Below are 21,031 nucleotides of genomic sequence, written 5' to 3' on the forward strand. Positions count from 1 at the left end.
GGTGGGATTAGGGGTCATATGGGGGTCTGGAGTCCCTACATGGGGTTCTGTGGTGGTCTGGTGACCCTTTATGGGGGTCTATGGGGTGCCTGTGGGGGGATTAAGGGGGACATGGGCATCTGGAGTCCCTACATGGGGGTCTATAGTGGTCTGGAGACCGTTCATGGGGTTCCATGGGGGAATATGGGAGGATATGGGGGGGCATATGGGGGGATTTGGAGGTCTGAAGTCCCATTATGGGGGTCTGTGGGGGAATACAGGAGGATATGGGGGGATTTGGGGGTCTGGAGTGCCATTAGGGGGCTCTATGGGGGAATATGGAGGCATTTGGGGGTCTGGAGTCTCTCCATGCGGTTGTGTGGGGACCCTTTATGGGGGCGTATGGGGGAATATGGGGAGGATATGGGGGTCTGGAGTCCATGACACAGGGCTCTAGGGGGAAATATGGAAGTATATGGGGGGGATATGGGGGACTGGCGTGCCTACATGGTGTTCTATGAGGGGATATGGGGGTAGATAGGGTGTCTATGTGGGGATATGGATGTCTGGAGTCCCTAAATGGGATTCTATGAGATCTATGGGGGGGATATCAGGTGTTTACAGGGGGATATGGGGGGCTTATAGGGGGATTTGGGGGTCTGGAGACCCATAATGGGGTCTGTGGGGGTCTATGGGGGGATTAGGGGAGATCCGGGGGTCTCTGGTGACTCAGAGAAAACTCCAGGAACAAACTGGCCAGTGAAGGTTTCCAGTTGACAAGCAGGTATTCTTTATTGCAGTCTTGGTCTCCAAGTCCGAGATACAAAGTCTGAGACTCAGAGTCTGGGCCACAGAGTCTCAGCCACAGTCTCAGCCCCAAAGTCTGAATCCCAGAGTCTTAGCCATTGAGTCTCAGCACCAGAGTCTCAGCTGCAGAGTATCAGCCACAGTCTCAGCTCAGAGTGTGAGCCCTGGAGCCTTAGACACGGAATCTGAGCCACAGCTGCAGTCTGAGTCCCAAAGTCTGAATCTCAGACTCTCACCCATGTGAGCCAGAGAAAGCAAAGCAGAATATTAAATCCATGGAGCACCCACAGAGCAAACAGCGAGCAGATATGGAACAGCCAAGGCACTCACTGAGCAGGCAGGGAGCAGCCATAGCACCAGAGCCAGGTAATACGAAGTCCCAGCTGTAGCTTATCAGGGTGCTTTAATCCTAGCTGGTCGTTTGACCCTCCCCTGCCCATCGAGGGGGGGTTGTGGGTGGGGCCTGTGGTATATGAGGCCCAGCCTTTCCTCAGGGAGCTCCTTTGGGGTTCAGCTCTCATCAGAGTGAGTGCAAAATTTTTTCTCCCCCCTCTGGGTGTTTTTCCCCTGGTCCTGTCCAGTCTGCGAGGCGGCGTTCATCACTAATGTTTGGGTGCAGGCTGGCGCAGAGACAGGGTTTTCTCAGGCAGGGTATTTTCAGCTCTCCTGGGACCGTTATTCCCGAGGAGTTTCTCAGAGTGAGCGAGGGCTCGCTACAGGCACAGATGATTTGCGATTAAATTTAGCCTGCACTGTAGACAGCAAGGGGATGCTTTTTGGATATGTGTGTAAGCTTAGTGAGTTATGTGTTGTAGACTAAAACATTTTTCCTTTTCAGATATTTAGACAAAAAAAAAAAAAAAAAAGAAAAAAAAAACCCACGCAGCCGGGGTTTTGACCCCGGAAAGGGGGCGTGTGACGATTCATATGTGACCAAACACGGTAGGTGTACGGCGTTTTGTGTGAGTCATAAAGAGTTGTGGGATTTATAAAGATGAATTATCCATTGTGCAAAATGTCATTTATGTATGTAATTATGTGTAACTGAAGGGTAGAATGTGAGTAATTTCTAAACTAAATGCAAGGTCAATGTGAATTGGATTGATTGTAGAATGATTGTGTCAGTTTTGGCATTAGGATTGATATTAGGATTAGGGTTAAGATTGGGATTAGGATTGGGATTAGGATTGGGATTGAGATTGGGATTGGGATTAGGATTGAGATTGGGATTGAGATTGGGATTAAGGTTAAGATTAGGATTGAGATCGTGATTAGAATTGAGATTGAGATTGCGATTAGGATTAGGATTTGAGATTGGGATTGGGATTGAGATTAGGATTGGGATTTGGGATTAAGGTTTGGGGATAGGGTAAGGGTTGGGGGCGCAGATAATTTCTGGGGGCATGTTTAAGATTAATGGGCAGAGTTGGTGTTGAGGGCCTGTCCAACCCTATGGTGTGGAGACAAACCTAGGGGCATGTCCAACCCTAGGGTGTGTCCAACCATAGTAGCGTGTCTAACAATAGGGGGCGGAGTCAGCCTAAAGGGCGTAGCTAACCCTAGGGGGATCAGTCAAGCTTGGGGGCGTGTCCAACCCTGGGAGGGGTGGAGTCAGTCTCGGGGGCGTGGCTAACCCAAGGGGTCGGAGTCAAGCCAGGGGGCGTGACTAACCCTCGGAGGGGTGGAGTCAGGCTCGGTGGTGTGGCCAGTCCTATGGGGTGGAGTCAAGCTAGGGGGTGTGAGTAACCCTGGTGGGGGCGTGGTCAGAGTTGGTGGCATGGCTACGGTTAAGGCTGGGAGTTAGGCTAGTGGGCGGGGTTAGAGTTGGGGGCGGGAACAGGACTAGGGGGTGGAGTTAGGGCTAGGGGGTTGTGTTAGCATGAGGGGGCGGGGTCCGTGCTCGGGGCGTGGTTTAGCTGCAAATCCCACCCAAATTCGGAAAGGCAGAGGTTAGGTTCAAGATCACCGAAAGACTTCTGTGGAGCAGCAGTGGCTGTGTAGTTCACATAGATAGAGCACTATACCAGTAAAGGTAAGGCCACTGGTTCGAGTCCCGCCGGGTACACTCGTGGGTTAGGGTTAGTGTTAGGGAGGATAGGGTTAAGGTTAGGGCTCCTGTTAGGGAGTTAGGGATTAGCGTTAGGGCTCCATTACATCTATGACGTGTATTAACACCTGTTGCTCTGTTACAACTGTTAGGGTTAGTGATTAGGCTTAGGGCTCCATTACATCTATGACATCTATTAACCTCTGTTGCTCCAATCTAACTATTATGGTTAGGGTTAAGGTTAGGGCTCCATGACATCTATTACATCTAGTAACCCCTATTGCTCCATTTCATCTATTAGGATTACGGTTAGTTTAGAAAATAGTTTAGAAATGGGGAAAAATTGGTTGGAAAAGTCCAAAATGGCTGCAAAGATGATAGAAATAGGCAAAAATGGCTAGGAACTGGCAAAAATGTCTTAAAATTGGTTAGAAGTGGGCAAAACTGGGTTAAAAATAAATAAAAAAAGGCTTTAAATGTGTTAGAAATAGGGAAAATGTGTTAAAACAGGCCAAAAATGGCTTGAAAGGGGTTAGAAATGAGCAAAATTGGGGGTAGTGGCAGGGGGTTGCTGTGTGTCCAGCAGGGGGCAGTATAGTGCCGCAGGGTCAGCCAACTGCACCTCCCCTCTGGTCTATGGGGGGGCTCTATGAGGTATCTATGGTGGGCTATGGGGTTATAGGCATGGAATTGGTGTGTCTGTGGGGTGTCAATGGAAGATATGGGGCTCTATGGGGGGCTATTGGAGGCTATGGGGTGTCATGGGGGTATATGGGGTGTCTATGGGAAAGTTATGAGTGGCTATGTGGCATCTATGGAGGATATGGGGTGATAAGAGTATTATAGAGATGGAAATGGGGGCTCTGTGTGTCTCGATGGTGGGCCTATGGGGGCTATGGGGCGCTACGAGTGTGTATAGGTCTCTATGGGTTCATATGGTTCCTTATGGGTTCCCCGTGGTGCTCTGTGGGTCCTTATGGGTCTCTACAGATCCCTGTGGGTCCCTATGGGTCTCTACGGGTCCTTCTGACGTTTCTATGGGGTGTCTAGGGGTCACTATGGAGTACCTATGGGTCCCTATGAGCCTCTATGGGACATTCACCCATCGGTGGCTGCTGTCACTGCCACTACTTTCCCTGCCAGCGCCATTGGGAGCGCTCGGAGCCACTGCCCCACAGCGGCTTCTGTCCTGGGAGGGCACTGGGGGCAATGAGGGGGCCTTGGGGGGACCGGGGGGTAATGGGAGGCAATGGGGGGTTAATAGGGAGTTAATAGAGGGTAATGGGGGGCAATGGTGGGGGAACGGGGGTTAACAGGCAGTAATGGGGGGCAATGGGGGGTAACCTAGACAAAGTAGACCTGATAAGCCTAGCCAGGGTAGACCTGATAGCCCTATTCTGCCAATCTGCTAAGATGTGTGTTGGAAATTGTATGGAATTGCCTTCAGTATTGCTCGGTGAATCTGCAGAGCTTCCAGTCTGCTGGGGAAAAAAACACTAACACTTTTTATTTAACAGCAGGAAAAAACCCATCGGCCAGGTCCTCCTCTGCTCCAGTCAGCAGCCGTGTGGTGAGCGGGGCAGTGCAGTCGCCGCTGTCACAGTTCACACCTCATGTCCTTCTAGCACATCTGTAAGGAAAACTTTATTTAGAAAGGGTCTCATGCAGTTAAAATCGTTCAACCCTTCTAGGCAGTCTCTGCAGTCAAATACAGCTGTGCGGTTTTGTGTCAATCACTCAGAAGTGACTTTACTGCTGACTAATGATGAATCTTGCCTGACAGACCAAAACAGCTTCAAATCCGACAGAAATGGACGAAACTGTGTTAGAAATGGCCATAAATGCCTTAAAACGGGTTAGAAATGGGTAACAAAGGGTTAGAAACAGCCGAAAAATGGCTTAGAAAGGATAGAAATTGGCAAAAATTATTTAGAAATGGAAAAAATGGGTTAGGAATGGCCAAAAATGGCTTAAAACAAGTTAGAAATGGGAAAAGAAGGCACAAAGTACATTAGAAATAAGGAAAAATAGCTTAAAATGGGACAGAAGTGGGCAAAATTGAGTCAGAAATGTCCTAAGACAGATTAAAATGTGTTAGAAATGGGAAAAATGGGTTAAAAATCGAGCAAAATGGATTAAATTTGGCTAGAAATGTGCAAAATTGATTTAAAATAGGTCAGAAGTGGGCAAAATTGGGTTAAAAATATCCTAAGATGGTTGAAAATGTGTTAGAAATATGAAAACTGAGTTAGAAATGGTCAAAATGGCTTAAAATGGGTTAGAAGTGTGCAAAATTGAGTTAGAGATGTCCTAAGATGGCTTAAAATGTGTTAAAATGGGGAAAATGGGTTAGAAATGGAGCAAAATGGATTAAATTTGGCTAGAAATGGGCAAAACAGGTTTAAAATAGGTCAGAAGTGGGCAAAAGTGGGTTAAAATGTCCTAAGATGGCTTAAAATGTTTTAGAAATGGGAAATACGGGTTAGAAATGGGAAAAATGGTTAGGAATGGGCCAAAATGGCTAAAAACGAGTTAGAAGTGGGCAAAAATGGCTTAAAATGTGTTAGAAGTGGAAAAACTAGGTTATAAATAGTCAAGAATGGTTTAGAAACGGCCAAAATGGGTGAAAACAGGTTAGAAAAGGCCAAAAAAGGGTGAGAAATGGACAAAAATGACTTAAAACAGGTTAGGATTGGGAAAAGAAGGCATAAAATCTGTTAGAAATAAGCAAAAAATGGCTTAAAATGAGTTAGAAGTGAGGAAGATCAGGTTAAAAATGTCCTAAGATGGCTTAAAATGTGTTAGAAGTCGGAAAAATTGGGTTAAAATGGGCTAGAAGTAGGCAAAACTGGATTAGAAGTGTCTTAAGATGGCTTAAAATGTGTTAGAATTGGGAAAAATGGGTAAGAAATGGCCATAAACAGTTTAGAAATGGGACAAAATGTCTTAAAATGGGTTAGAAATGGCCAAAATGGCTTAGAATGGGCTAGAAATGGGCAAAATTGGGTTATAAGGGGCTAGAAGTGGGAAAAATTGGGTTAGAAATGTCCTAAGATGGCTTAAAACATGTTAGAAATAGGAAAAATGGGTTAGAAATGGCCAAAAATGGTTTAGAAATGGCCAAAATTGGTTAAAACAGGTCAGAAAGGGCCAAAGCAGGGTTAGAAATGGACAAAAAGGGCTTAAACCAGGTTAGACATGGGAAAGGAAGGCATAAAATATCTTTGAAATGGCCAAAATTGGGAAAAATCGGTTTGAAGTGGGTCAAATTGGGTTAGAAATGTCCTAAATGGTTGAAAATGTGTTAGAAATAGGCCAAATGGGTTAGAAATGGCCAAAAGAGGGTTAGAAATGTTCAAAAAGGGCTTAAACCAGGTTAGACATGGGAAAGAAAGGCATAAAATGTATTCAAAATGGCCAAAATTGGGAAAAATGGGTTAGAAGTGGGCAAAATTGGGTTAGGAATGTCCTAAGATGGCTTAAAATGTGTTAAAATTTGAAAACTGGGTTAGAAATGGAGCAAAATGGATTAAATTTGGCTAGAAATGGGCAAAAATGGCTTAAAATGTACTAGAAGTGGGCAAAACGAGGCTAGAAATGGAAAAAATGGTTTAAACATGTTAGAAATGGGCAAAAGAGTTAGGAATGGGCCAAAATGGCTTAAAATGGGTTAGAAGTGGGCAGAATTGGGTTAGAAATATCCTAAGAAGGTTGAAAATATGTTAGAAATGTGCAAAATGGGTTAGAAACGGCCCAAATTGGCTTAAAATGGGTTAGAAGTGGGCAAAGTTGGGTTAGAAATATCCTAAGAAGGCTGAAAATATGTTAGAAATGTGCAAAATGGGTTAGAAATGGCCAAAATGGCTTAAAATGGCTTAGAAGTGGGCAGAATTGGGTTAGAAATGTCCCAAGATGGCTTAAAATGTGTTAAAATGGGAAGAATGGGTTAGAAATGGAGCCAAATGGGTTAAATTTGGCAAGAAGTGGGCAAAAATGGCTTAAAATTGGTCAGAAGTGGGCAAAACCAGGTTAAAAAGTCCTAAGATGGCTTAAAATGTTTTAGAAATGGGAAATACAGGACAGAAGTTGGCAAAGATGTTTAGGAATGGGCCAGAACGTCTTAAATCATGTTAGAAGTGGGCCAAAATGGCTTAAAATGGGTTAGAAGTGGGCAAAATAGTTTGGAATGGGCCAAAATGGCTTAGAATGGGCTAGAAATGGGCAAAATTGGGTTAAAAAGGGCTAGAAGTGGGCAAAATGGGGTTAGAAATGTCCTAAGATGGCTTTAAACATGTTAGAAATGGGAAAAATGGGTTAGAAATGGACCAAAAACGGTTTAGAAATGGCCAAAATGGGTTAAAATGGGTTAGAAATGGAGCCAAAACAGGGTTAGAAATGCTCAAAAAAGGATTAAACCAGGTTAGACATGGGAAAAAAGGCATAAAATGTATTCAAAATGGCCAAAATTGGGAAAAATGGGTTAGAGTGCGCCAAATTGGGTTAGAAATGTCCTGATGGTTGAAAATAGGTTAGAAATGGTCAAAATGGCTTAAAATGGGTTAGAAGTGTGCAAAATTGGGTTAGAAATGTCCTAAGATGGCTTAAAATGTATTAAAATGGGGAAACCGGGTTAGAAATGGACCAAAATGGAATAAATTTGGCTGGAAATGGGCAAAAATAGCTTAAAATTGGTTAGAAGTGAGCAGATTCGAGTTAGAAATGTCCTAAGATGGCTTAAAATGTGTTAAAATGGGGAAAATTGATTAGAAGTGGACCAAAATGGATTAAATTTGTCTAGAAATGGGCAAAATTGGGAAAAATGGGTCAGAAGTGGGCAAAGTTGGGTTAAAATGTCCTAAGATGGCTTAAAATGTGTTAGGAATAGGAAGAACTGGGCTAGAAATAGCCAAAATGGCTTAAAATGTGTTAGAAGTGTGCCAAATTGGGTTAGAAATGTCCTAGGATGGATTAAAATCTGTGAAAATGGAAAAAATGGGTTAGAAATGGAGTCAAAAGGATTAAATTTGGCTAGAAGTGGGCAAAAATGGCTTAAAATTGATTAGAAGTGTGCAAAATCGGGATAGAAATGTCCTAAGATGGCTTAAAATGTGTTAAAATGGGGAAACCGGGTTAGAAATGGACCAAAATGGAATAAATTTGGCTGGAAATGGGCAAAAATAGCTTAAAATTGGTTAGAAGTGAGCAGAATTGGGTTAGAAATGTCCTAAGATGGCTTAAAATGTGTTAAAATGGGGAAAATTGATTAGAAGTGGACCAAAATGGATTAAATTTGTCTAGAAATGGGCAAAATTGGGAAAAATGGGTCAGAAGTGGGCAAAGTTGGGTTAAAATGTCCTAAGATGGCTTAAAATGTGTTAGAAATAGGAAAAACTGGGTTAGAAATGGCCAAAATGGCTTAAAACGTGTTGTAAGTGGGCAAAATTGGGTTAAAATGGGCTAGAAGTTGGCAAAATTGGATTAGGAGTGTCTTAAGATGGCTTAAAATGTGTTAGAAATGGGAAAAATGGGTTAGAAATGGCCAAAACTGGTTTAGAAATGGGCCAAAATGGCTTAAAATTGGTTAGAAATACGCCAAAATGGGTTAAAAAGGGTTAGAAGTGGGTGCAATTGGGTTAGAAATTTCCTAAGATGGCTTAAAATGTGTTAGAAAGGCAAAAAATGGGGTAAAAATGGCCAAAAAGAGCTTAAAAGAGGGTTAGAAATCGAGAAAAATGGGTTAAAATGTGTTACATATGAAAAAAGAGGCTTAAAACGTGTTAGAAATGTACCCAGTCCTTAGACTTAGTGCCTAATTGGTGATCTTAGTGCCTAATTGGTGATCTTAGGGTCTGCTTCGAGGACTTGGTGTCAAATTTGTCATGTTAGGGTCTCATTTGTGATCCTAGTGTCTGCTTGGAGTACTTAATAATTTGTGATCTTAGGATGTGTTTGGAGGATTTTGTGTGTTATTTGTGATCTTAGGGTCTGCATGGAGGACTTTGAGTATTATTTGTCATCTTAGGGTGTGCTTGCAGGGCTTAGTGTCTGAGCGGTGATCTTAGTGTCTGAGCTGTGGACTTAGTGTTTAATTTGTGATCTTAGTGTCTAATTTGTGATCTTAGGGTCTGCTTGGAGGACTTATTGTAAAATTTGTGATCTTAGTGTGTTCATGGTAGACTTTGTGTCTAATTTGTGATCTCAGTGTCTGTTTGGAGGACTTATTGTCTAATTTCTGACCTAAAGTGTCTAATTTGTGACCTTAGTGTCTGCTTGGAGGACTTAGTGTCTCATTTGTGATCTTAGGGTGTGCTTGGAGCATTTTGTGTCTTATTTGTGATCTTAGGGTCTGCATGGACGACTTTGTGTATTATTTGTCATCTTAAGGTGTGCTTGGAGAACTTAGTGTCTGAGCTGTGACCTTAGTATCTGAGCTGTGATCTAAATGTCTGAGCTGTGGACTTAGCGTTTAATTTGTGATCTTAGTTTCTAATTTGTGATCTTAGTGTCTGTTTGGAGGACTTATTGTCAAATTTGTGATCTCAGTGTGTTCATAGTGGACTTTGTGTCTAATTTGTGAGCTTAGTGTCTAATTTGTGAGCTTAGTGTCTAATTTGTGAGCTTAGTGTCTAATTTGTGACCTAAAGTGTCTAAGTTGTGAGCCTAGTGTCTGCTTGGAGGTCTTAGTGTCTAATTTGTGATCTTAGGGTCTTCATGGTGGAGTTAGTGTCTATTTTGTGATCTTAGTGTCTAATCTGTGATCTTAGAGTCTGCTTGGAGGACTTAGGGTCTAAGTTGTGATCTTAGGGTCTAAGTTGTGATCTTAGGGTCTAAGTTGTGATCTTAGGGTGTAAGATGTGATCTTAGTGTCTGCTTGGAGGACTTAGGGTCTAATTTGTGACCTAAGGGTCTAATTTGTGACCTGGGGTTTAAGGTGTGATCTCAGGGTCTGCTTGGAGGACTTAGGGTCTAATGTGTAAACTCAGGGTATAATGTGTGAACTCAGGGTCTGCTTGGAGGGCTTAGTGTCTAATTTGTGATCTCAGGGTCTGCTTTGAGGGCTTCTTGTTTAGTGTGTGATCTCAGGGTTTGGTAGGAGGACTTAGCACCTAATTTGTGACATTAGTGTCTGCTTGGAGGACTTAGGGTCTAATTTGTCATCCTAGGGTCTAATTTGTCATCCTAGGGTCTAATTTGTCATCTTAGGGTCTGCTTGCAGGACTTAGTGCCTAATTGGTGGTCTTAGTGCCTAATTGGTGGTCTTAGTGCCTAATTGGTGCTCTTAGTGCCTAATTCGTGCTCTTAGGGTCTGCATGGAGGACTTGGTGTCAAATTTGGGATCTTAGGGTCTCATTTGGGATCTTAGGGTCTCATTTGGGATCTTTGTGTCTGCTTGGAGGACTTAGTGTCTAATCTGTGATCTTAGGGTCTGCTTGAAGGACTTGGTGTCAAATTTGTGATCTCAGTGTGTTCATGGTGGACTTTGTATCTAAGTTGTGATCTTAGGGTCTAAGTTGTGATCTTAGGGTCTAAGTTGAGATCTTAGTGTCTGCTTGGAGGACTTAGTGTCTCATTTGAGATCTTAGAGTCTGCTTGGGGGACTTAGGGTCTAATTTGTGATCTTAGTGTCTACTTGGATGACTTAGGGTCTAATTTGTGATCTTAGTGTCTACTTGGATAACTTATTCTCTAATTTGTGTGCTTCGTGTCTAATTTTTGAGCTTAAGTTCTAATTTGTGCGCTTGGTGTCTCATTTGTGTTCTTAGTGTCTGCTTGGAGGACTTAGTCTCTAATTTGTGACCTTAGGGTCTAATGTGTGAGCTGAGGATCTGCTTGGAGGACTTAGGGTCTAATGTGTATGCTCAGGGTCTGCTTGGAGGGCTTCTTGTCTAGTGTGTGATCTCAGAGTTTGCTAGGAGCACATAGCGTCTAATTCGTGACATTAGTGTCTGCTTGGAGGTCTTAGTGTCTGCTTTGTGATCTTAGTGTCTGCTTGGAGGACTGAGTGTCTAATTTGTGAGCTTAGGGTATCCTTGGAGGACTTAGTGTCTAATTTGTGACCTTACGACCAGCTTGGAGGTCTTAGTGTCTAATTTGTGATCTTAGTGTCTGCTTGGAGGACTTAGGATCTAATTTGTGATCTTAGGGTCTAATTTAGAATCATAGATTCATAGAATAGTTAGGGTTGGAAAGGACCTTGAGATCATCTAGTTCCAACCCCCCTGCCATGGGCAGGGACACCCTACATATGGCCTCATCCAACCTGGCCTTGAACACCGCCAAGGATGGAGCATTCACAACCTCCCTGGGCAACCCATTCCAGTGCCTCACCACCCTCTCAGTAAAGAATTTCTTCCTTAGATCCAATCTAAACTTCCCCTGTTTAAGTTTGAACCCGTTACCCCTTGTCCTGTCACTACAGTCCCTAATGAAGAGTCCCTCCCCAGCATCCTTGTAGGCCCCCTTCAGATACTGGAAGGCTGCTATGAGGTCTCCACGCAGCCTTCTCTTCTCCAGGCGGAACAGCCCCAACTTTCTCAGCCTGTCTCCATACAGTAGGTGCTCCAATCCCCTGATCATCCTCGTGGCCCTCCTCTGGACTTGTTCCAACAGTTCCATGTCATTTTTATGTTGAGGACACCAGAACTGCACACAATGCTCCAAGTGAGGTCTCACGAGAGCAGAGTAGAGGGGCAGGATCACCTCCTTCGACCTGCTGGTCACGCTCCTCTTGATGCAGCCCAGGATACGGTTGCTTTCTGGGCTGCGAGCGCAGACTGCAGCTGGCTCATGTTCATTTTCTCATCGACCAACACCCCAAGTCCTTCTCTGCAGGGCTGCTCTGAATCTCTTCTCTGCCCAACCTGTAGCTGTGCCTGGGATTGCTCCCACCCAGGTGTAGGACCTTGCACTTGGCATGGTTAAGCTTCATAAGGTTGGCATCAGCCCACCTCACAAGTGTGTCGAGGTCCCTCTGGATGGCATCCCTTCCCTCCGGCGTATCAACCAAACCACACAGCTTGGTGTCATTGGCAAACTTGCTGAGGGCGCACTCAATCCCACTGTCCATGTCACCAACAAAGATGTTGAACAAGACCGGTCCCAACACCGATCCCTGAGGGACAACACTCGTTACCGGTCTCCAGCCGGACATCGAGCCATTGACCACAACTCTTTGCGTGCGGCCATCCAGCCAGTTCTTTATCCACCGAGTGGTCCACCCATCCAATTGATGTCTCTCCAATGTAGAGACAAGGATGTCATGTGGGACAGTGTCAAACACTTTGCACAAGTCCAGGTAGATGACGTCAACTGCTCTGCCCGTGTCCATCAGTTTCGTAGCCCCATCCTAGAAGGCCACCAAATTGATCAGGCAGGATTTCCCCTTAGTGAAGCCATGCTGGCTGTCACCTCCTTGTTTTCATGTGCCTTAGCATGTCTTCCAGGAGAATCTGCTCCAAGAGTTTGCCAGGCACAGAGGTGAGCTGTTACTGGTCTGTAATTCCCCGCATCATCCATTTTCCCCTTCTTGAAAATGGGGGTTATATTTCCCTTTTTCTAGTTGTCGGGAACTTCACCTGACTGCCATGAGTTTTCAAATATGATGGGCAGTGGCTTAGCAACGTCATTCGCCAGCTCCTTCAGGTCCCGTAGATGGATTCCGTCAGGTCCCATGGACTTGTGTACGTTTAGGTTTTTAAGATGGTCTCGAACCAGATCCTCTCCTACAGTGGGCCTAGGGTCTTCATTCCCACAGTCCCTGCGTTCGCCTTCCAAGACTTGGGTGGTGCTGTTTGAGATTTTGCCAGTGAAGACTGAGGCAAAGAAGTCATTTGCCATATTGGGGTCTGCTTGGAGGACTTAGGGTCTGATTTGTGAGCTCAGGGTCTGGTTTTTGCTTTTAGGGTCTAGTTTTTGTGCTCTTAGGATCTGCTTGGAGGACTTGGTGTCAAATTTGTCATGTTAGGGTCTGATTTGTCATGTTAGGGTCTAATTTGTGATTTAGGGTCTAATTTGTGATCTTAGGGTCTAATTTGTCATGTTAGGGTCTGCTTGGAGGATTTAGGGTCTGATTTGTGATCTTAGGGTCTGCTTGGAGGTCTTAGTGTCTAATTTGTGATCATAGTTGCTGGTTGGAGGACTTAGTGTCTACTTGGTGATCATACTGTCTGCTTGGAGGACTTAGGGTCTCATTTGTGATCTTAGGGTCTCATTTGTGATCTTAGGGTGTGCTTGGAGGACTTCGTGTATTATTTGTGATCTTAGGGTGTGCTTGGAGGGCTTAGTGTCTGAGCTGTGGACTTAGTGTCTAATTTGTGATCTTAATGTCTAATTTGTGATCTTAATTTCTAATTTGTGATCTTAATGTCTAATTTGTGATCTTAATTTCTAATTTGTGATCTTAGGGTCTGCTTGGAAGACATTGTAAAATTTGTGATCTTAGTGTGTTCATGGTGGACTTCGTGTCTGATTTGTGAGCTTAGTGTCTAATCTCTGAGCTTAATGTGTGCTTGGAGGACTTAGTGTCTAATTTGTGACCTTAGTGTCTTCATGGTGGATTTAGTGTCTATTTTGTGATCTTAATGTCTAATTTGTGATCTTAGTATCTGTTTCAAAGATGTAGTGTCTAAGTTGTGGTCTTAGGGTCTAAGTTGTTTATATTAGGGTCTTCTTGGATTACTTACTCTCTCATTTGAGATGTTAAGGAGTGCTTGGAGGACTTAGGGTCTAATTTGTCTTTTCAGGGTCTAATTTCGGATCTTTGGGTCCACTTGGTGCGCTTGGTGAGGGTGCAGCTTTGAGCCCTGTCTGAGCGTGTATCTGTTTCTTTTTCTTTTTCAGGTGCTGCAGCCAAGCCTGGAGAGGTGATGATGGCGCAAACTGCGGAGAATTGTGAGGAGGTAAGGGGTTTGTGTGTGTGTGTGTTTGTGTGGTGGGTTGGCGTTGAGGAGAACGCGGCAAAGGGGCTCAGTATTTGTGTTTGGGATTGCAGGGCCTGCCCTCTACTTTTGGAGTCGGATGAGTGCTGGAGGTGAGTCAGTGAGGTAGGGAGAAGGATGGTGGAGTTGGTCCCTTTTTGCAAACACCCTGGTCATTTCTCTCTGTTGTCGTCCTAGGGCGTAAAGGGCAGGGGAGGCCTGGCGTCACACTCTGGAACCAGTTTGGGACAGGTAAGGCGAGCACCATGTTGAGGAGCTTTGGAGGAGGCAGACGGCTTTCACGGGACAGGCCTGCCGCCTCGCACTGCCGTGATGATGATTCTCGGAGCTGGTTTGCTGATGGTCTTCACAGGGTCCTTGGGGTTGGGAAGTTAAGCAAACATGATGAGAAGTAGCCTTTAGTATCTCTGTAGTTTCCTGTATTATTACACTAGTTGAGTTGTATGTTTGTCTCTGGTTTCCTCTCCCCTGCAATTCTTGAACTCTGGAACATATGCAGAGAGTTGTGGTCAATGGGGCAGAATCTAGCTGGAGGTCTGTGACTAGTGGAGTCCCTCAGGGGCCGGTGCTGGCACCAGTGCTGTTTAATATTTTCATCAACGACCTGGATGAGGGAACTGAATGTACCCTCAGCAAGTTCGCTGATGACACTAAACTGGGAGGAGTGGCTGACACACCAGAAGGCTGTGTTGCCATTCAGCGAGACCTGGACAGGCTGGAGAGTTGGGCGGGGAGAAACTTGATGAAATTCAACAAGGGCAAGTGTAGAGTCTTGCATCTGAGGAGGAACAACCCCATGTACCAGTACAGGTTGGGGGTTGACCTGCTGGAAAGTAGTGAAGGGGAAAGGGACCTGGGGGTCCTGGTGGATAGGAGGATGACCATGAGCCAGCAATGTGCCCTTGTGGCCAAGAAGGCCAATGGCATCCTGTCGTCGCGCACGGAGGGAACACATGCACAATCAATATGATTGATAAAAGTGATCCGTTTATTGTGCTCAAATAATGGGTATATATAGTGTCAAACTGCCACGTACACACAGCTTCCCGTAGTGATTGGTTGGCATATACAGCATTGGGTACATTCCAGGTGCATTTCGGTGATTTCCCCTGCTCATATACACATCCTCCCCTCAAGGTCTCTGCTCCTAGTTCACAGACAATTTTTAGCTACAAGGTTGGCCAGCTGGTCTTCTATCTCTATTGGTTAACTTCCAGGGTTTTTCCACTGCTGGCAACTGTACACAACTGGTGTTTTTTCTCACTTTCACAGAATCTGTGCTTAATTAAGCTCAGACATGGGAACATGACCTTTGCTTGCTAACCATACCTCCACAATTCCCCCTTTTTTTTTTTGAGCAAGTTAGACGGACGCTACACTTTTCTTAAGCATTGATATCACACATCGCAGCATACAACTTGCTATTAATACGAATAAGACTACTGCACATAATATAGTTGCACCTTGCATAAGCAAATCTTTAAGCCATCCAGAAATTCCCCATCCTTTAAAGAGTTTTGTCAACCAATCCAAACCATCATCTCTTATTAGTCGCTTGACCCCTTCTCTTAATTGTTGTATACTTTTATAAATTGACTCCGAATGATCTGACAAATTCATACAGCACATCCCTTCAAACTCTGCGCAACCATGTCCTTGTGCCAACAACAAAAAATCTATTGCTGCTCAATTCTGTAAGGTGGCATGACGAATACTATCAACATCAGTTAAAAGTCCGCTTATAACAAGTGAAGTAGCATTTGTCTGTCTTGCAAGCCAACAGCCTAGTTTATTTAATGTTGCTAAAGCTTGAGCTCTAGCTACTTTGGGAGCTAAAAATGAGGCAGCTATTATTTCACCCAGGTTCCAAAAATTTACTTTGTCATCACAGCTCAAATGAAAAGCATGCTTTGACCTTCAAGAACACAATCCTCTTTTGTATATTATCATAGTGCTATTAGGGATAAACATGCCTAAGATACCTACTGTACATGGGCAATTATATGGGACTTTATATGGGACGGCACCCCCTGCCAGGCCCGATCCTGTGGCAACTAAGGCACAGACTCCGTTTCTGGCTACAAACAAAATCCCTTATTGAGTGAGCTTACAGGCTTTTATAGTATTCTGCCTAGCGGTTAGTAGTGGGTTAGTTCCTTTGGTACTTTTCCATCACGAAACAATCTTATTGATCATGCACTTTCTCAGCTAATCACATTACTGTCCACGCACTTTTGCTTGACCAATTATTTCTAAACATAGTTCTTTGCCATCACTACTCATTATATCGAAACTTTCACTTTCCCTTGACTACACATTCTTTATCATGTCTTAAGCATCAAATTTACAGTCCTCAGAAATTATCTTGCTGTTCTCTCTTCGGTTCCACCCGATGTTCTTTCTCCGGTTCTTCCCAACTTGTCCCTTTCACATCTTTCAAGGTTTGTGGTTGATAAGAGTCCAAATGTTCAGGCTCTTGTTCAGGTCTACTGGTGCAGCTTCTTGTGCAGCATGTTGAAGACGGCTTTTTTTTTTTTTTTTTTTTTTTCCTCACCTTCTTAATTTGTTCCATTACCTGCTTTATAACACTACCATTGTATTAGAATCTTTCTAGTTTTTGTCTTAGCATTTTCTAGTAGCTGCTGCAAATTTGCATGCTCTAACATCTTTTTTACAAGTAACAAATCCACACAACACAAGGTATAGTTTCTCGTTAGTAACTGGCTAGTAAATACAGGTGGTTTTATACACAAAATCACAGCCTCTAATAATAGCTACGTTACAAGCACACATATTCAAGTTGTTACTTTTCAGTTACCCCCAAGTGATGTCAATCATTTATTTTTCTCTTCCTCTATCTCATTCTGCTCGGGGTATTTACTGTCAGCTCCTATAGCTGAAGTATCAGGTTTCTCCACTTGTCTGTCCAGCTTATGGTAAGGGTTAACAAACTTTGCAGGTAGCCACCATGGATCTTTAGGTAGGAGGATACAAACATACCCCCTATCAGCTCCTGAGAAGGAGCTGGGTTAAAGTGATTCAAAGACACTCTGATGGGAAAGGAATGTGAAGCTACAGCTGCCTGCCTGTTTAGCAGCAGCCATAAATACCTGCTAGCAACCACACTTTTGCATTAACCCGTTCTTGCCCAAAATGTTAATCTGTTACCCATTAAAACTTTTACACAAACCCAACAACAAAAAATACACAGAACACTGTCTGCCCTCAACACACACACACACACACACACATGCATGCATGGGATCCCACAAGCACACTCCATACAACTACAATATTCAAAACACAAAACCTAGACAATCATTACTTCCACTACACAGTCCCTCATATGGAACGTGGCGTAAGGACCCTGTGAAGACAATCAAAAATCAGCTTCAAGCAGCATCATCACAGTGTGAGGTTGCAGGCTCAACTTTAGCGGGTGTCCCCGCAGAGGCTCTGCCTCCCCACATCGCATGAGCCTTGGGCTTTTACACTGACCAAAACGAACACTCATTCCGATGCAGGTGGCCAGCCTACATTGGAAGAAGTGGTCAGCAATATCCTTAAAAAGTCTCCAAGGGCTAATAGAAACACAAATATACATGGATATATATTTCCCAACTTCTAGTACATGTGGATAACAAAGAGACTATCAAATGAGCTGTATATGGGGTTTCAAGTCCCCAGCCTGCCACATTACTCATATAACATATTCAAAAGGCTATAAGGGTACTTTTTCTTTTTTTTTTTTTTTCTTTTTTTTTTTTTTTTTTAGTATTTTAGGGGCCAATTTGTCATCAGCAGGGAGGATTCCCCCAGGGTAGGCTTTGAGGGTTGTTGTCGCTCGTTGTGGGGAACCCCCCTGTCCCTCGCCCTGTCGCACAAAGGGGAGTGTTACCAGGACTCCACTTCGCGTTTTCCTGCTGCTGCCGTTGTTGCTGTTGCCGTTGTTTCTGACAGTCTCGCTGCAGCTCCAGCACTGCCCTCTCGACCGCGCGGCCCGGGGACTCCGGTCGCGCCTCCCGGGGCACCTTCCTCCACAGCTCCCGTGCAAAGGTCTGCACCCGTGGCTCCTCCACTCGCAGCGCTCCGGCAGCTCCTCTCCTGGAGATAACTTTCTCGATAGCACCCCACGTCTCCTTCCATAATCAAAGAGGGCAGTAAGCCCTTTTCCTAGATCCCGCTTCTCTAAGAAGCACTTAAATAAATCAAAGGCCGCTTGTCTTTCCATTTTTCACTACTCTCTCTCTTTTTTTTTTTTTTTTTTTAAGTTTTGGTACCAATGCAGCTCACCAGCAAGCAGGCCAACTTAGCGGGCAGCGGAGGCTCCTCTTCGTCCTCCAGGCTCAGAGGCTCCTATTCTCTTTCAGGATTGACCTCTGTCTCTTCTCCGGGCTTTACCTTAGGACTACTTAGTAGTCCGATTCTTTTTTTTTTTTTTTTTTTTTATCATAGGCTCCTCTTCTCTTTCAGGATTGGCCTCTTTTTTCTTCTTTCACTGCCCGTTCTCTGCCCGGCATCTTCGACCAGCAAAACCGAGCATTTTTTTTTTCTTCTTTCAGCCCTCCAGATGCTGCTTCTCCGGTGCTTTCCCGCTCCGTGCGCAATTCTCCCAGCCACTACGGGTACCCGGGTTCCTCTGTTGGTCCCTGTTCGGGCGCCAATATGTCGTCGCACATGGAGGGAACACATGCACAATCAATATGATTGATAAAAGTGATCCGTTTATTGTGCTCAAATAATGGGTATATATAGTGTCAAACTGCCACGTACACACAGCTTCCCGTAGTGATTGGTTGGCATATACAGCATTGGGTACATTCCAGGTGCATTTCAGTGATTTTCCCCTGCTCATATACACATCCTCCCCTCAAGGTCTCTGCTCCTAGTTCACAGACAATTTTTAGCTACAAGGTTGGCCAGCTGGTCTTCTATCTCTATTGGTTAACTTCCAGGGTTTTTCCACTGCTGGCAACTGTACACAACTGGTGTTTTTTCTCACTTTCACAGAATCTGTGCTTAATTAAGCTCAGACATGGGAACATGACCTTTGCTTGCTAACCATACCTCCACAGCATCCTAGGGTGCATTAGAAAGGGTGTGGTAGTAGGTCAAGAGAGGTTCTCCTCCCCCTCTACTCTGCCTTGGTGAGGCCGCATCTGGAATATTGTGTCCAGTTCTGGGCCCCTCAGTTCAAGAAGGACCGGGAATTGCTTGAAAGAGTCCAGCGCAGAGCCACAAAGATGATTAAGGGAGTGGAACATCTCCCTTATGAGGAGAGGTTGAGGGAGCTGGGCTCTTAGGTTGGAGGAGACTGAGGGGTGACCTCATCAATGTTGACAAATATGTAAAGGGTGAGTGTCAGGATGATGGAGCTAGGCTTTTCTTACTGAAGAGTAATTAGAGATGTGTGCACGACTATGGGAGTATGATATAGTAGGCATCACAGAAACATGGTGGGATGGCTCCTACGACTGGAGTGTTGGAATGGAAGGTTACAGGCTCTTTAGAAAAGACAGGCCTGGCAGGCGGGGAGCGGGAGTTGCTATTTATGTTAGGGATAGGCTGGAGAGTGTGGAACTCTGTCAGGGGATGGGTGAGTAGTCGACAGAGAGTTTCTGGGTCACGGTTAAAGGGAGAGCAGTGATGGGGGAAATAACTGTGGGGATCTCTTACAGACCGCCTGATCAAGAGGAATCTGTGGATGAAGTGCTCTATAGGCAGATAGGAACAGCCTCATGCTCACAGGCCCTTGTTCTCATGGGAGACTTCAACCACCCTGACATCTGTTGGAGTGAAGGTACGGCCCGGCACAAGCAATCCAGGAGGTTCCTTGATTGTGTGGAAGACAACTTCCTTCTGCAAGTAGTAGAGGAGCCGACAAGGAGAGGTGCCATGCTTGACCTTGTGCTCACCAACAGGGAAGGGCTGGTTAGAATTGTGACGCTCCAGGGCAGCCTTGGTTGCAGTGACCACGAGATGGTTGAATTCGAGAACCTTGGGACAGTGAGAAGAGCGTGCAGCAAGCTCACTGCCCTGGACTTCAAGAGAGCAGGCTTTGGCCTCTTCAGGAGCCTGCTTAGTAAGGTTCCATGGGATACAGCCCTAGAGGGCAGGGGGGCCCAAGACTCTTGGTTGTTATTCAAGGATCACCTGCTCCAAGCTCAGGAGTGTTGCATCCCAACTAGAAGGAAGTGCAGCAAGGGGGCCAGGAGACCTCCTTGGATGGATAAGGAGCTGCTCAGGAAAATTCAAAGGAAAAAAGAGGCTTATAGAAGGTGGAAGCAGGGACAGGCAGCATGGGAAGAATACAGGGATGCTGCCTGGGAAGCTAGGGACCAGGTGAGGAAGGCTAAGGCCCAGTTAGAATTGAACTTGGCTAGGGATGTTAAGGATAATAGGAAGGGATTCTATAGGTACGTAGCGAGTAAAAGACAGACTAGGGACAACGTAGGCCCCCTTCAGAAGATATCGGGAGAACTGGCTACCCGGGATTTGGAGAAGGCTGAGGTTCTGAATGACTTCTTTGCCTCAGTCTTCACTGGCAAAATCTCTGACCGCACCACCCAAGTCTTGGAAGGCGAACGCAGGGACTGTGGGAATGAAGACCCTAGGCCCACTGTAGGAGAGGATCTGGTTCGAGACCATCTTAAAAACCTAAACGTACACAAGTCCATGGGACCTGACGGAATCCATCTGCGGGTCCTGAAGGAGCTGGCGAATGACGTTGCTAAGCCACTGCCCATCATATTTGAAAACTCATGGCAGTCAGGTGAAGTTCCCGACAACTAGAAAAAGGGAAATATAACCCCCATTTTCAAGAAGGGGAAAATGGATGATGCGGGGAATTACAGACCAGTCAGCCTCACCTCTGTGCCTGGCAAACTCTTGGAGCAGATTCTCCTGGAAGACATGCTAAGGCACATGAAAACAAGGAGGTGACAGCCAGCATGGCTTCACTAAGGGGAAATCCTGCCTGATCAATTTGGTGGCCTTCTAGGATGGGGCTACAAAACTGATGGACACGGGCAGAGCAGTTGATGTCATCTACCTGGACTTGTGCAAAGTGTTTGACACTGTCCCACATGACATCCTTGTCTCTACATTGGAGAGACATCAATTGGATGGGTGGACCACTCGGTGGATAAAGAACTGGCTGGATGGCCGCACGCAAAGAGTTGTGGTCAATGGCTCGATGTCCGGCTGGAGACCGGTAACGAGTGTTGTCCCTCAGGGATCGGTGTTGGGACCGGTCTTGTTC

At 45.1% G+C, this 21,031-nt stretch overlaps 1 long non-coding RNA gene across 2 annotated transcripts; it reads left to right on the forward strand.

The window, feature by feature from the left end:
* The first annotated feature begins 778 nt into the window (after positions 1–778).
* Positions 779–19,558, forward strand: LOC308218785. Of its 2 annotated transcripts, XR_013956423.1 has the most exons (7): positions 779–1,728; positions 4,351–4,465; positions 13,673–13,731; positions 13,824–13,862; positions 13,948–14,001; positions 18,333–18,395; positions 19,449–19,558. It is a non-coding gene; the product is annotated as an uncharacterized lncRNA (long non-coding RNA). The 2 variants fall into 2 exon arrangements; XR_013956424.1 differs by lacking the exon at positions 19,449–19,558 and having other exon boundaries at positions 18,333–18,964.
* The last annotated feature ends 1,473 nt before the right edge of the window (positions 19,559–21,031 follow it).

Source organism: Psittacula echo (genome assembly GCF_963264785.1).
Source record: "Psittacula echo genome assembly, chromosome: 3".
Lineage (NCBI taxonomy): Eukaryota > Metazoa > Chordata > Aves > Psittaciformes > Psittacidae > Psittacula > Psittacula echo.